This window comes from Rhinopithecus roxellana, chromosome 1, assembly GCF_007565055.1.
Source record: "Rhinopithecus roxellana isolate Shanxi Qingling chromosome 1, ASM756505v1, whole genome shotgun sequence".
NCBI lineage: Eukaryota > Metazoa > Chordata > Mammalia > Primates > Cercopithecidae > Rhinopithecus > Rhinopithecus roxellana.
In genome coordinates, this window is record NC_044549.1 from 34,873,485 (window position 1) to 34,888,292 (window position 14,808).

At 39.0% G+C, this 14,808-nt stretch overlaps 1 protein-coding gene across 2 annotated transcripts in view; it reads right to left on the bottom strand.

The window, feature by feature from the left end:
• Positions 1–14,808, bottom strand: part of CCDC191 (coiled-coil domain containing 191) — a 93,955-nt gene that overhangs the window by 25,421 nt on the left and 53,726 nt on the right. The gene's annotated exons all lie outside the window — the stretch shown is intronic.

Here is a 14,808-nt window from a genome sequence, read left to right on the forward strand (position 1 = left end):
TCACTTCCATACACAATCTTGTTGTCCAGGCTTATATACCCAAGCACATATTTGACGTGTTCATTTGGATGTCTAATAGGTATCTCACATTTAACATGCCCCCACTAGACACTGTGGAGGCTGCCTCAGCATCCAGGAGCTCAAATATCAGCTCTTCAGAAAGGTATTTCCCATACTGCTTCCACCAACTATACCACTCTCTCCCTACTTTAGTCATTAATTTGACTAAACTAGCAAATTTCCCCAACTAGCATATAAGCTTTCAGAGGGCAGGGCTGTTATCGGTCTTCTTCATTGCTACATTCTAACATCTAGAACAATGACTATCATGTAGTAAATGCTTTACAGATATTTGTTCAATGTGCAAATATACTTGACAAGCAATTATGGAAAACTTTAAATCTTGCCTTGTTTTCTCTGATAAAATTATTTTTTCAACCACAAACTTCAACTGCCTATCAATCAGAAGTATATATAGCCATAAAAGTTACTGCCTGTTAAGTATAAGCATTTAATAAACATAGAGGGGGTGTTAAGAAGAGGTTAGATTTTTATTTTTGAAAGGTCACTGTGTGAGACCTCTGAGTGGCCACCTTACTGTGGCACCCAACATGCTCTTCTGGCAGGGTCATGGGGACACGAAGCTGTAGCCATGTCTTGCCCCTGTACCACCTCTTGCTGAATATAGAGGATGGATCTGTCATGAGGGCTTATCCCTGAAGAATTCTTCCAGTTCCTTTATCTAAAATGGTGTCATAGCACCCTATACACACATAACTGGGCTTATCTCATAGTATCTCTCCAAAGAAATATATATGATTGCCCCAGACACTTTATCATATCAACAGTACGGTTTTTTTATCTACATCATTAGAAAACATGGTACCTCTGTTGGACAATTTGCTGGTACACTCAATGAGCCAAAAAACTGCCCAAATAGAAGAGGTTAAGCAGAGTTCAACCAAACACATCTAGGATGCAAATGATTCAGAGAAGTCTCAGAAGGCACTTGTTCAGAAGTGCCATTATCTTTTTGATATCCAGAGGAATAACACTACTATGGCCTTGGAGGTTGCTTACTGGGAAAAGCTATATAAAGTATATAAGGAAGTAAAGAATTGCTTGGCAGAACTTGATGCATCAAAAGGAATAAGACCCATGAAAATCTGAGTGGAGAAGCACATTGTGTAGAGCATCTTTGTCAGGAGGGAAAAGAAGACAATTACCATGTGCATTTTATACCTAAAGTTGTCCTCAAAGAAGACTCAAGTATAGCCAGTCTATAAATGCATATATCTCAATTCAGATAGCTCCAGTCAACTAATGAAATGGAAACTAGTCTATGTAACAAAATCTTTGTATCTATTGCTATGAACTGCAGCTTCTAAAAAGAAAATGTTTGGGCTTGGTATAGTGAGAGAAATAAAATGATCTCTTGGTCAGTAATGTACTTTTCACCATTCTTGTTCTGCATAAGTGGTTTTCTTCCAACAAGGAAAAAGCTGGTCAGGCAACAAATTCATGATTTTTTTTTTTTTGTGAACTGATCAGAGATCTGAAGCTACCACCAAATCTGGAGAGACAGGCATCTTCAAGGAAGCACAGGACCTAAGCATTTGTTTACCCAAGGCATAAGCCACTGGATACCATATGAGTGAGTAAGACGATTAAACTAGAAATTTTGGTGAACTGATGGAGGCAGAGAGTGAGTGAGCCAGCATGAGAAGGTTGAAGCTCCTGGGGATCACAGTCATGGGGGTGCTTCTCATCCCTTTGCAGGCTTTTCTTCTAAGAACCCCACCAGGCTCTCACAGAGAAGATCATGGAGAATCCACAGAAAGTTCCCACTATGGTTCTGGCTGGGGAGAGGCACAGCAGCAACTGCAAAATCTTCCCAGAGCATTCTTCCTTAGGAAACAAAAGTTTTATCTGTCCTAGCAACCACCCCAGTGCACTGGCAGAATAGCACTCCTTCTGAGGGAAGGGCACGCAGGGGATTCTGCCCAGACAAGTCCTCCATACCTCACTTAGGGGTTGGGGAAGCCTTATTCTCCAGAGGGAAGGTCTTTAAGGTCACAGACTGAGACAGTGGTGGATACCCACTGCGGATAAAGGAAAAAAGGGAGCAGAAAAAAGCTCTACCGTTGGGGTAGGAACAGAAGTTATCTGAGTGCCTAAAGCTGTGCATTCCAAACATTGATACTTAATCAGAACACAGAATTCTCCCCATCATCCACACCCTATCACCACAGTTATACAAGCTTCCAATAATAATAGTGGATTACAGCTGGGAGAGCTGTAAACAGCAGATTCTCTCTGGGGAGCAGCATAAAAGGAAGACCCAAAACCAAAAGAGGAAGCAAAAACAAAGTCACTAGAAGACAATAGTCTCTGGTGTCTATAGCACACAGCAACAAACCTCAACGATGGTGACCATGGCAACAACAAGCTTCAAACATAGCCCAATTCCTGGCTAAATTAGTACAAATCTCCACACTCTAGGCCAACGTGTTGCAGTTTCTATTGCCCTAAACAACAGGTCTGGCCTTCAACAAAAAAATACAAGGCATACCCAAAGATAAGAAGTAAATACACCCTGAAAAGATGAGGCAATCATCAGAACAAGCCTCAGATATGATAGAGATGTTGGAACTATCAGAGACGGAATTTTAAATAACTTCCAAAAATAATGTTAAATGTTCTAATGGAAAAGGTAGACATCCCAGATCAGATATTTTAGCAGAGACAAGGAAACTATAAAAAAAGATTCAAAACAAAAATGCGAGAAATAAAAAAAACACATGGCAGTAGAGATAGAAGAGGCACTTCAACTGGCTTACTGCTAGAAGATACAGCCAAGGAAAGAATCAGGTAACCTGACAATATGGCAATGGAAATTACACAAACTGAAAGGCAAAAAGAGTGAAAAACACAATAGTGCATCTGAGAGCTGTGGGACAATATGAAACAATGTAACACTGGCATAACAAATCCCATAAGGAACATAAAAAGAATGGGGCAAGTGAAATAATTTGAAGAAATAATGGGCAAACATATTCCAAAATCAGTAACAAAACACAAAATCATATATCCAAGAAACTCTAGACCACCAAAGCCAAGACCAAACCAACCAACCATACCTAGATATATCATATTCTGCTAAAAATCAAAGACAAAGTCTTGAAGGTAGCTAAAGGGAAAGACCTACTGTCATGAACTGCATGCTTGTGTCCTCCTAAAGTTAACTATGTCGAAGCCCTAACCCCTCTTGTGGCTGTATTTGAACATAGGGCCACTAAGGAAGTAATTAAGGTGAAATGGGGTCCTAGGGTGCAGCCCTAATTGGATAGAGTTAATGTCCTTATAAGAAGCGATACCATGGTGCACTTGCTTGCTCTCTCTCGCATGCGTGCTCTCCCTCTCCCATGCGCTCTTCTCCCTCTCCCCTCTCTGTCTCCAAACACAAACACCAAGGAAAGGTTATATGAGGACACAGTGAGAAGCCATCTACAAGCCAAGAAGACCCCCTTCCAAAAGCCAACCATGCAGGCACCCTGATCTTGGACTTTCCAGCCTCTAAAACTGTGAGAAAACAAATTTCAGTTGTTTAATCCACCTAGTCTGTGACATTTTGTTATGGCAGCCTGAACAGAATAAGACACCCGCAAAGAAAGAAAGGTAAGAATTACAGTAGATGTCTTGTGAGAAACCAGGCAGCAAGAAAACAATAGAGTAACATCATTAAGGTGTTGAAAGAAAAAAAAAACCTGTCAACCCAGAATTCTATATCCAGCAAAAAACATACTTTAAAAATGAAGGAAAAATAAAGACTCTCGGACAAATAAAAACTGAAGGAATTCACTGCCAGCAGATCTACCCTACAAGAAATGGTAAAGAAAGTTCTTCAGGCATAAAGAATATAATATAGGTTAAGAACTTAGATCTACACAAAGAAATGAAGAGCATGGGAAACAGAAGAAATAAAGGTAAAATGTAATCATCTTATTTTTAATTCCACTAAGAGAAAACGAATTGTTAAAATAATAAGTTTAACAAGATATTGGCTATTTATAGTATACATAAAAATATGACATGACAACAATACCAAAAGGAGTGGGAGGAAGGAACTGGGAAATACTGATAGAAGGTTCTTTCACTACATGTAAAGTGTTGTTATTTGAAGGTGGAAAGAGATTATTATTATTATTTGAGATAGGGTCTTGCTATGTTACCCAGGCTTGTCTCAAACTACTGGACTCAGGCAGTCCTCCTGCCTCAGCCTCCAAAGTAGCTGAGATTACAGGTACATGCTACCACACTCAGGTAGAAGGAGATTATTTTAAAAATGTAAACACTAGGGTAACTAAAAATATTTTCAAAAGAGGGCCGGGCACAGTGGCTCATGCCGGTAATCCCAGCACTTTGGGAGGCCGAGGCAGGTGGATCACGAGGTCAGGAGTTTGAGACCAGCCTGGTAAGGATGGTGAAACGCTGTCACTACTAAAAATACAAAAATTAGCCAGGTGTAGTGGCGGGCATGTGTAATTCCAGCTATTCGGGAGGCTGAGGCAGGAGAATCGCTTGAACCCAGGAGGCGGATGTTGCAGTGAGCCGAGATCATGCCACTATACTCCAGCCTGGGCGACAGAGCAAGACTCCATCTCAAAAAAAAAATATATATATATGTGTGTGTGTGTGTGTGTGTGTGTGTATATATACGTATATATATATATATGTGTATATATATATATATACGTATATATACACACATATATATATTTATATTTTAAAGAGGTATAAATAAAAACTCCAAAAAAAACATAAAACAGAATCATAAAGATGCTTAATTAAAACCAGATAAGGTAGGGGAAAAACAAGAAAAACAAAGAGTAAGTACAACAAGTAGAAAATAGCTAACAAGAAGATAGATTTTAATCCAGTTGTGGCCAGGTGTGGTGGCTCATGCCTGTAATCCCAGAACTTTGGGAGGCTGAGATGGGTGGATCACCTGAGGACGGGAGTTCAAGACCAGCCTGACCAACATGGTGAAACCTAGTCTCTACTAAAAATACAAAATTAGCCAGGTGTGGTGGTGCATGCCTATAATCCCAGCTACTCGGAAGGCTGAGGCAGGAGAACCGCTTGAACCCAGGAGGCAGAGGTTGCAGTGAGCCGAGATCACGCCATTGTACTCTAGCCTGGGCAACAAGAGTGAGACTGCATCTCAAAAAAAAAATTTTTTTTAATCCAGTTTTATCAATAAACACTTTAAAGTTAATGGGCTAAACGTAATAGTTAAAAGACCGAGATTATCAGATTAGATACCAAATGAAGAAACAGCTATATGATGTCTATAAGACATTCAATTTTATAGGACATAGATGTAAGTCTTCTTTTTTTGAGACAGAGTCTCGCTCCATCGCCCAGGCTGGAGTGCAGTGGCTTGATTTCGGCTCACTGCAAGCTCCACCTCCCAGGTTCGTGCCATTCTCCTGCCTCAGCCTCCCAATTAGCTGGGACTACAGGTGCCTGCCACCATACCTGGCTAACTTTTTTTGTATTTTTTTTAGTAGAGACGGGGTTTCACCTTGTTAGCCAGGATGGTCTTGATCTCCTGACCTCACGATCCGCCTGCCTCGGTGTCCCAAAGTGCTGGGATTATAGGTGTGAGCCACTGCGCCCGGCCGTGTAAATCTTTTTAAACATACATGCACCTAATAACAAACCTTCAAAGTACATGAGGCAAAACCAGATAGATGTGAAAGGAGAAATAAATGCCCAAGTTTAGTTAGAAACTTCAATATTCCTCTCTCAATAACTGATAGAAGCAGGCAGAAAAATCAGTAAGAATATAGATATAGATACAGTAAGACACAGACATACTCAATGTGACTTGGCATTTTTGCAGACCAGTGACAGCTTAGTACTATAGTACTATACATATTCTTCTTAAGTGCACATGGAACATTCACTGAGATAGACAACATTCTGGGCCATAAAGCAAAACTTTATAATTTCATGCAATATACATTCTTGGAACATAATGAAATTAAACTAGAAATTAAAACTAGACATAAAACTAGTAGAAAGTTATCTGAAAGTCCTCAAATATTTAAACTTTAAAGAATAAACTTCTTAATAACCCATGGGACAATGAGGACATCTCAAGGGAAATTAAAAATATTTTGAACTAAATAAAGATAAAAATATCAATATATGATATACAAGTAAAAGAGTACTTAGAGGGAAATTTACAGCAGTAAATTCATATACTAGAAAAGGAGAGGCCAGGCATGGTGGCTTATGCCTTTAATTTTACCACTTTGGGAGGCCAAGGTGGGAGGATCTCTTGAGCCCAGGAACTTAAGACCAGCCTGGACAACATAGTGAGACCCCATCTCTAAAAAAAATTTTAAAAATCAATTGGACATGGTGGTGCATGCCTGTAGTCGCATTTACTCAGGAGGCTGAGGTGAGAGGATTGCCTGAGCCCAGGAGTTAGAGATTACAGTGAGCTATGATCACACCACTGCATTCCTGCCTGGGCAACAGAACAAGGCCCTGTCTCTAAAGAAAGAAAGAAAGAAAAAGAGAAAGCTCTGAAATCAATAACTGAAGTTTACATCTTAGGAAACTAGAGGAAGAGAGCAAAATCTTAAGGAAGGAGGAGGACAGAAATAAAAATTAAAGCAGAAATCAATGAAATTGAAAAGAAGAAAATAACAAAGAAAACTAATGAAACCAAAAGTTAGTTTTTGAAAAGAAATAAAATTGATAAAACTGATATCCAGGTACACCAGAAAAGAGAGAAGATATATATCACCAATATCAAAATTTAAAGAGCAGACATCAATACTGCTCTCACAGACATTAAAAAGGTCATAAGAGAATACTAGGACCTCTATTCCAAGAGACTTGAAAACTTAGATTAAATGCTCAAATTTCTTGCAATATACAAACTACCAAGGTTTACTCAAGAAGAAAGAAAAACTGAATAGCTCAATATCTATTAAAGAAATAGAATATATTATTTTAAATCCTCTTAAAAAAGAAAACTCCGGGCGAAGGATAAAAAACTACAAATCAGGTTCCGTGTATATTGCTCAGGTGATGGATGCACCTAAATCTCACAAATCCCCACCAAACAATTTACTCATGTAACCAAATACCACCTGTTCCCCCAAAACCTACAGAAATAAAAAATTTAATATAAAATAATAAAAAAAAAAAGAAAATTCCAGGCCCAGGTGGTTTCACCAGTGAATTCTACCAAACATTTTAGAGAGAAATAACACCAACTTTACACACTCTCTTCCAAAAAGTGAAAAAGGGTATACTTTCCCCATTTTATGAGGCTAACCATTATCCTAGTACCACAACAAGACAAACATAATATTTTAAAAAAGGAAATGCAGGCTGGGTGTGGTGGTGCATGCTTAGAATCCCAGCTCCTCAGAAGGCTTAGGCAAGATAACTTGAACCCAAGTGTTCAAGACTAGCCTGCGCAACATAGCGAGACCATACCTCAAAAAAAAAAAAAAAAAAAAAAAAAAAAAAGGCCAGACGTGGTGGCTCACGCCTGTAATCCCAGCACTTTGGGAGACTGAGGTGGGCAGATCACAAGGTTAAAAGTTCAGGCCAGCCTGGCCAAATCCCGTCTCTACTAAAAAAACAAAAAATAGCTGGGTGTGGTGGTGCGTGCCTCTAACCCCAGCTACTCAGGAGGCCAAGGCAGGAGAATCACTTGAACCCGGGAGGTGGAGGTTGCAATGAGCTGAGATTGCGCCACGGCACTCCAGTCTGGGCGACAGAGTGAGACTCCATCAAAAACAAACAAACAAACAAACAAACAAACAAAAACCCCAAAAACCAAATTCTTAACAAAATACCAGCAAATGAAATCTAACAATATATAAAAATTATACACTATGACCAAGTGGAGTTCATCTCAGGAAGGCAAGGGTAATTTTACACTGGAAGATCAATCAATGTAGTTTACCACATTAGTAGAGGAATTAAGAAAACTATATGATCATATCAAAGATGCAGAAAGAGCTTTCAGTGAAATTTGTAATAAACACTCTCAGCAATCTAGAAATAAATGAAAACATCCTTCATCTAATAAAAGGCATTCATGAAAAACCCACAGCAAACATCACACTTAATAGTGAGATACTGAATGCTTTCCCCCTAGATATGAAACAAGGCAAGGATGTCTTCTCTCCCCATGCCTATTCCATCTCATACTGGAAGTCCTAACTAGTGCGATAAGGCAAGATAAATAAGTAAAAGGCATGCAGATTGGAAAGGAAGAAATAAAATTGCATTTATTAGCAGACAACCTGGTTGTTTATCTAGAATATTCCAAATAATTTACAAAAATACTTCTGGAACCAAAAAGTGAGTTTAGTAAGATTGCAGGATACAACATCAACATACTAAAATGAATTATATTCCCCTATTAGCAATGAATAAATGGAGTATGAAAATTTTAAAAAATATGATTTATAATAGTGCCCCCAAAATGTAGTACCTTAGGTACAAATCTAACAAAATGTGAGATGTGAGAAACAATGATGAAAGAAATCAAAGATCTAAATAAATGCAGAAAAGACATCAGCAAGATGGTGGAGTAGCAGCTTTCTACCATCATATCCCCACAGAAGCACTGATTTTGACAAGTACCCATGGATGAGAGTACCTTTATGGAAGTCCAGAAGTCCAGCAGTGAAGTTCCAGCACATCACTGGACACATTGAAGAGAGTAAGAATAGTTGCACTTTATCTGGGTCACCCCTCCCCCAGGGAAGCACAATTCAATGCCAAGAGAGACCCCCACAGCCTGTGATTCCTCCCATAGGGGAAAGTGAGAGGAGAGTGAGTAAGCATTCAGCTCCCTCAGCTTTGTAAGATGCTGCCCAAGAGGCCCACTTCTTTCTTACCTTACCCAGATTACTGAAGGAATCAGCACAGCTGAGTGGTTCAAGGAAGCTGGGAACAGGGAAGAAAGGCCACAGACCCTACTAACCAATAAACAAATAAGGAGATTCAATGAGTAATTTAAAAATCTAACAAAGAAAAACCCAGGACTTCATTGGTGAATTATATCAAACATTTAAAGAATTAATGCCAATTATTTTCAAACTCTTCCAAAAAAACTGAAGAGAAAGGAACATTTCCACACTCATTTTATGAGGCCAGCATTACCCTGATACTAAAGACAGACAAGGATAATACAAGAAAAAAAAATTATAGGCCAATATACCTGATGAACATAAGTGCAAAAATCCTGAACAGAATAGTAGCAAACTAAATTCAAGAGCACATTAAAAGGATAATACACTATGATCAAGTGGGAGTTATCCCTGGGATGCAAGGATGGTTCAATATGCACAAATCAATAAATGTGATACACCATATTAACAGAATGAAGGATAAAAATAATATGATCATCTCAACAGATGCAGAAAAGCATCTGACAAAACTCAACATCCCTGCATGATAAAAAAAAAAACTTTCAGTAGGCTGGGTCACCTCTGTGACCCAGGTGTGGTGGCTCAGGCCTGTAATCCAGCACTTTGAGAGGCTGAGGCAGGAGGATTGCTTGAGCCCAGGAGTTTGAGACCAGCCTGAGTAACATAGTGAGACCTGGACTCTATGATTCATATGGAAAGTCAAATGAACTAGAATTAGCCAAAACATTCTGAAGAAGAAAAATAGAGTAGCGGAATTCACAATGCCTATAAAGCTACAGCAATCAAAGACAGTATTACTTGCAAAGGAACAGACATAAAGAAACAACAGAAAAGAATAGCGAGCCCAGAAATAGATCCACACAATATGGTCAACTGATTTTTGGCAAAGGTATACAAGTAATTTAATGGAGAAAAGATAGTCTTCTCAACAAATGATACTGGAACAACTGAACATCTGTATAAAAAATGAATTACAGCATACCTCACACCTTATATTAAAATTAACTCCAAATGGGCTGCACACGGTGGCTCATGCCTGTAATCCCAGTACTGCACTTTGGGAGGCTGAGGTGGGTGGATCACTTGAGGTCAGGAGTTTGAGACCAGCCTGGACAACCTGGTGAAACCACGTCTCTACTAAAAATATAAAAATTAGCTGGGCATGGTGGCGTGCGCCTGTAGTCTCAACTACTTGGGAGGCTGAGGTGGGAGAATTGCTTGAGCCTGGGAGTTGGAGGTTGCAGTGAGCCGAGATCGTGCCACTGCACTCCAGCCTGGGTGACAGTGAGGCCCTGTCTCGGAAAAAAAAGAAAAGAAAAAAAATTAACTCCAAATAGACCACAGACCTAAATGTAAGATGTAAAACTTTGTGAAGGAAAAACTGAAAATCTGAATGACTTTGGGTTGGGTGATTAGTTTTGGATACAACACCAACAGCATAATCCATGAAAGAAAAAGTAAGGTTGACTTTATTAAAATTTATCACTTTCCTCTGTGAAAGACACTGTTAAGTGAATTAAAGTACAAGCCTTAGACTGGGAGAAAATATTTGCAAATCACCTATCTAACAAAGGACTTGGCCCAGAATATATAAAGAACTTTTAAAACCCAACAATAAGTAAACAAAAAATAGACAAAAGATCTGAACAGATACTTCATCAGAGACGATATATGGATATCAAGTGAAGATATGAAAGGATTCTTAGCATTAGTTGTTGTTAGGGAAATGCAAATAAATACCACAATGATATATTACTATATACCTATTAGAACATATTAAACCCCCCAAACTGGCAATAACAAATGCTGATGAGGATGTGCAACAAAAAGACCCTTCATTTATCATTGGTAGGAACACAAAATGGTGCAGCCTCTTTGGAATAGAATTTGGCAATTACCTATAAACTTAAACATTGACTTACCACACTACCTAGCAATCACATTCCTAGGTATTTAGCCAAGTGAACTGAAAACTTAAAAAATTAAAAAAATACTTTTTTTTTTTAGAAACAGGGTCTTGCTTTGTCACCTAGGCTGGAGTGCAGTAGCAAATCATAGCTCTCTGCAACTTTGAACTCCTGAGCTCAAGTGATCCTCCCACCTCAGCCTCCCAAGTAGCTGGGACTACAGGTGCATGTCACCACACCTGGCTAATTTCTTTTATTTTGTAGAGACAAGGTCTTACTATGTTGCCCAGGCTGATATGAACCTTTGGGCTCAAGAAATCCACCTCAGCCTTCCAAAGTGTTGGGATTAGAGGTGTGAACACCTGGCTGAACTGAAAACTTATGAGTCCAAACAAAAACATGTATGTAAATGTTTCTAGCAACTTTATTCATAATTGCCAGAAACTGGAAGCAATATCAACAGAGGAATAGATAACTTGCATATGCAGACAAAATTCTATTGGAATACTATTTGATGATAAAAAGGACTGAGCTTTTGATTCATGCAACAAAATGGATGAATCATAAATGCATTTTACTAAGTGAAAAAACCAACACTGTATGAATCCACTGATGACTTCTGGAAAAGGCAAAACACATAGGAATGGAAAACAAATCTGTGTTTGCCAGGGATTAGGAGCTGGCGGATGTTCCACTGGGTACAATGTTCATTATTTGAGTGATGGGTACACTAAAAGCCCAGACTTCAGCACTCCACAATATATCCATGTAGCAAAACTGCATTTATACCCCCTAAATCCACAAAAATTAAAAAATGAGGGGTATACAGAGGAAGTTGTAACATGAAGGAACTGCTTTTTATAATACTCTGCATTTGTTAAAAGCCATAGCACTGTACATTAACAAGAGTGAACTTTAAAGTAGAAAAACAACAAATCAACCAGAATGTCAGGGATTCCAGGATGGAATGTACCCTGTGACAAATGAATCTGACTGTATTAAAAACAAATGACAAAACTCAAGGAGTTGGGGAAAATAGGTGCTGACCTCGGGAAAAATAGGAGCTGACCTAAGTAACTTAAAACTTATTTTAGTAGAATGATTTGTATTGCTTTGGGTATATACCCAGTAATGGGATTGCTGGGTCAAATGGTATTTCTGGTTCTAGATCCTTGAGGAACCACTACACTGTCTTCCCCAATGGTTGAACTAATTTACAATCCCACCATCAGTGTAAAATTGTTCCTATTTCTCCACGGCCTCGCCAGCATCTACTGTTTCTTTACATTTTAATAATCGCTATTCTGACTAGCATGAGATGGTATCTCATTGTGGTTTTGATTTGTATTTCTCTGTTGATCAGGATGATGAGCTGCTTTTTTTTTTTTTTTATATGTTCTTTGGCCGCATAAATGTCTTACTTTGAGAAGTGTCTGTTCATATGCTTTGCCCACTTTTTGATGGGGCTGTTTGTTTTTTTTTCTTGTACATTTAAGTTCCTTATAGATTCTGGATATTAGACCTTTGTCAGATGGATAGATTGCAAAAATTTTCTCCCTTTCTGTAGGTTCCTATCCCCTCTGATGATAGTGTCTTTTGCTGTGCAGAAGCTCTTTAGTTTAATTAGATCCCATTTGTCAATTTTGGCTTTTGTTGCAATTGCTTTTGGTGTCTCTGCCCATGCCTATGTCCTGAATGGCACTGCCTAGGTTTTTCTTCTAGGGCTTTTATGGTTTTGGGTTTTATATTTAAGTCTTTAATCCATCTTGAGTTAATTTTTGTATAAGGTGTAAGGAAGGGGTCCAGTTTCAGTTTTCTGCATATGGCTAGTCAGTTTTCCAAACACCATTTATTAAATAGGGAATCCTTTCCCCATTGCTTGTTTTTATCAGGTTTGTTGCAGATCAGATGGTTGTAGACGTGTGGTGTTACTTCTGAGGTCTCTGTTCTGTTCCATTGGTCTATATGTCTGTTTTGGTACCAGTACCATGCTGTTTTGGTTACTGTAGCCTTGTAGTATAGTTTGAAGTCAGGCAGAATGATGCCTCCAGGTAAAGGCTCATGCACATGTATATTTATTGCAGCACTATTTACAATAGCAAAGACTTGGAGCCAACACAAATACCCATCAATGATAGACTGGATAAAGAAAATGTGGTATATATACACCATGGAATGCTATGCAGCCATAAGAATGAGATTATGTCATTTGCAGGGACATGGATGAAACTGGAAGCCATCATCCTCAGCAAACTAATACAGGAACAGAAAACCAAAAACTGCATGTTCTAACTCATAAGTGGGAGTTGAACAATGAGAACACATGGACACAGGGAGAGGAACACCACACACTGGGGCCTGTTGGGGGCTGGGGGGCAAGGGGAGGGAGAGCATTAGGACAAATACCTAATGCATGCGGGACTTAAAACCTAGATGATGGGTTGATAGGTGCAGCAAACCACCATGGCACATGTATACCTATGTAACAAACCTGCATGTTCTGCACATGTATCCCAGATTTTAACTGGAAACCATAGGGTTAAAGATAAATGGAACTGTACATAAACACTGTACTGTATTTGGTAATTTTTTTCTCGTTGGGGTTTGGGTAATCGGTTCTGAAACTGCTTTACATCTATCCTGGGGTTGAACAAATAAGTAAGTGGATGAATTGTGGGAGCCAGGTTTCATGCTGTCAGAGGGCATTTACGAATAAGCAAGAAGGGAAGCATAGGATAAACCCTCTAGTGCTGGATTAGAGCCAGAAACATCAGTATGAACTCATATTTAGGTAGAGCTACACATACATATATGTACATATACACACAGAGATGGATAGACACAGAATGATTACAGATAGGTGTGTATACATAGCATAGTATACATATATTACCTACCTCCAACTGCCAAGGTCCTATAATCAGTGACACCCCAGTAGCAATTTCACCCTCAGTACTTAGATACTGCTTTCCAAATACCATTTATAACTAAGAACCCTCAGAGAAATGGCTTACTCCTGAGGGCTGGGCAATGAAAAAATAAAAGATGAATAGCATCAGAAAGTAAAGTGCCCAAAAAACACAAAATAATGGGGGTATGTCAAAGGGACAATAGGAGCCAACCTTAAAGAGCTCCCAGTGGCCAAAGCTGAAACAATTTGAGCAACAAAATAAATAACATAGTATTTTTAATAACACAAAGTATAAAATAAATATACAGTCATATGCTACCTAATGATGTTTGGGTAAATGAAAGACTGAATGTACCAAGGTGGCCCTATAAGGTTATAATGGAGCTGAAAAATTTCCATTGCCCAGTGATACTGTAGCTGTTCTAATTCATAGTGCCACACATTACTCAAGCAGTTGTGGTAAAGCTAGTATAAACAAACTTACTGTGCTGCCAGTCATATAAAAGTATAGCATATACAATTATGTGAAGTACATAATACTTGACAATGACACTATACATTTTATCATTATTTTAGATTGTACTCCTGATTAAAAAAAAAAGTTGGCCAGGCATGGTGGCTCACGCCTGTAATCCCAGCACTTTGGGAGGTTGAGGTGGGCGGATCACCTGAGGTCGGGAGTTCGAGACCAGCCTGACCCCCATGGAGAAACCCCATCTCTACTAAAAATACAAAAAGTAGCCAGCGTGGTGGTGCATGACCGTAATCCCAGCTACTCGGAAAGCTGAGGAAGGAGAATCGCTTGAACCTGGGAGGTGGAGGTTGCGGTGAGCCAAGATCGCACCATTGCACTCCAGCCTGGGCAACAAGAGTGAAACTCCACCTCAAAACAAAACAAAACAAAACAAAAAAACAAAAGTTAACTGTAAAACAGCCTTAGGCATTCCTTCAAGAGGTATTCAAGAAGAAAGCATCACTAACATAGGAGATGACAGCTCCACTGGTGTTTCTGCCC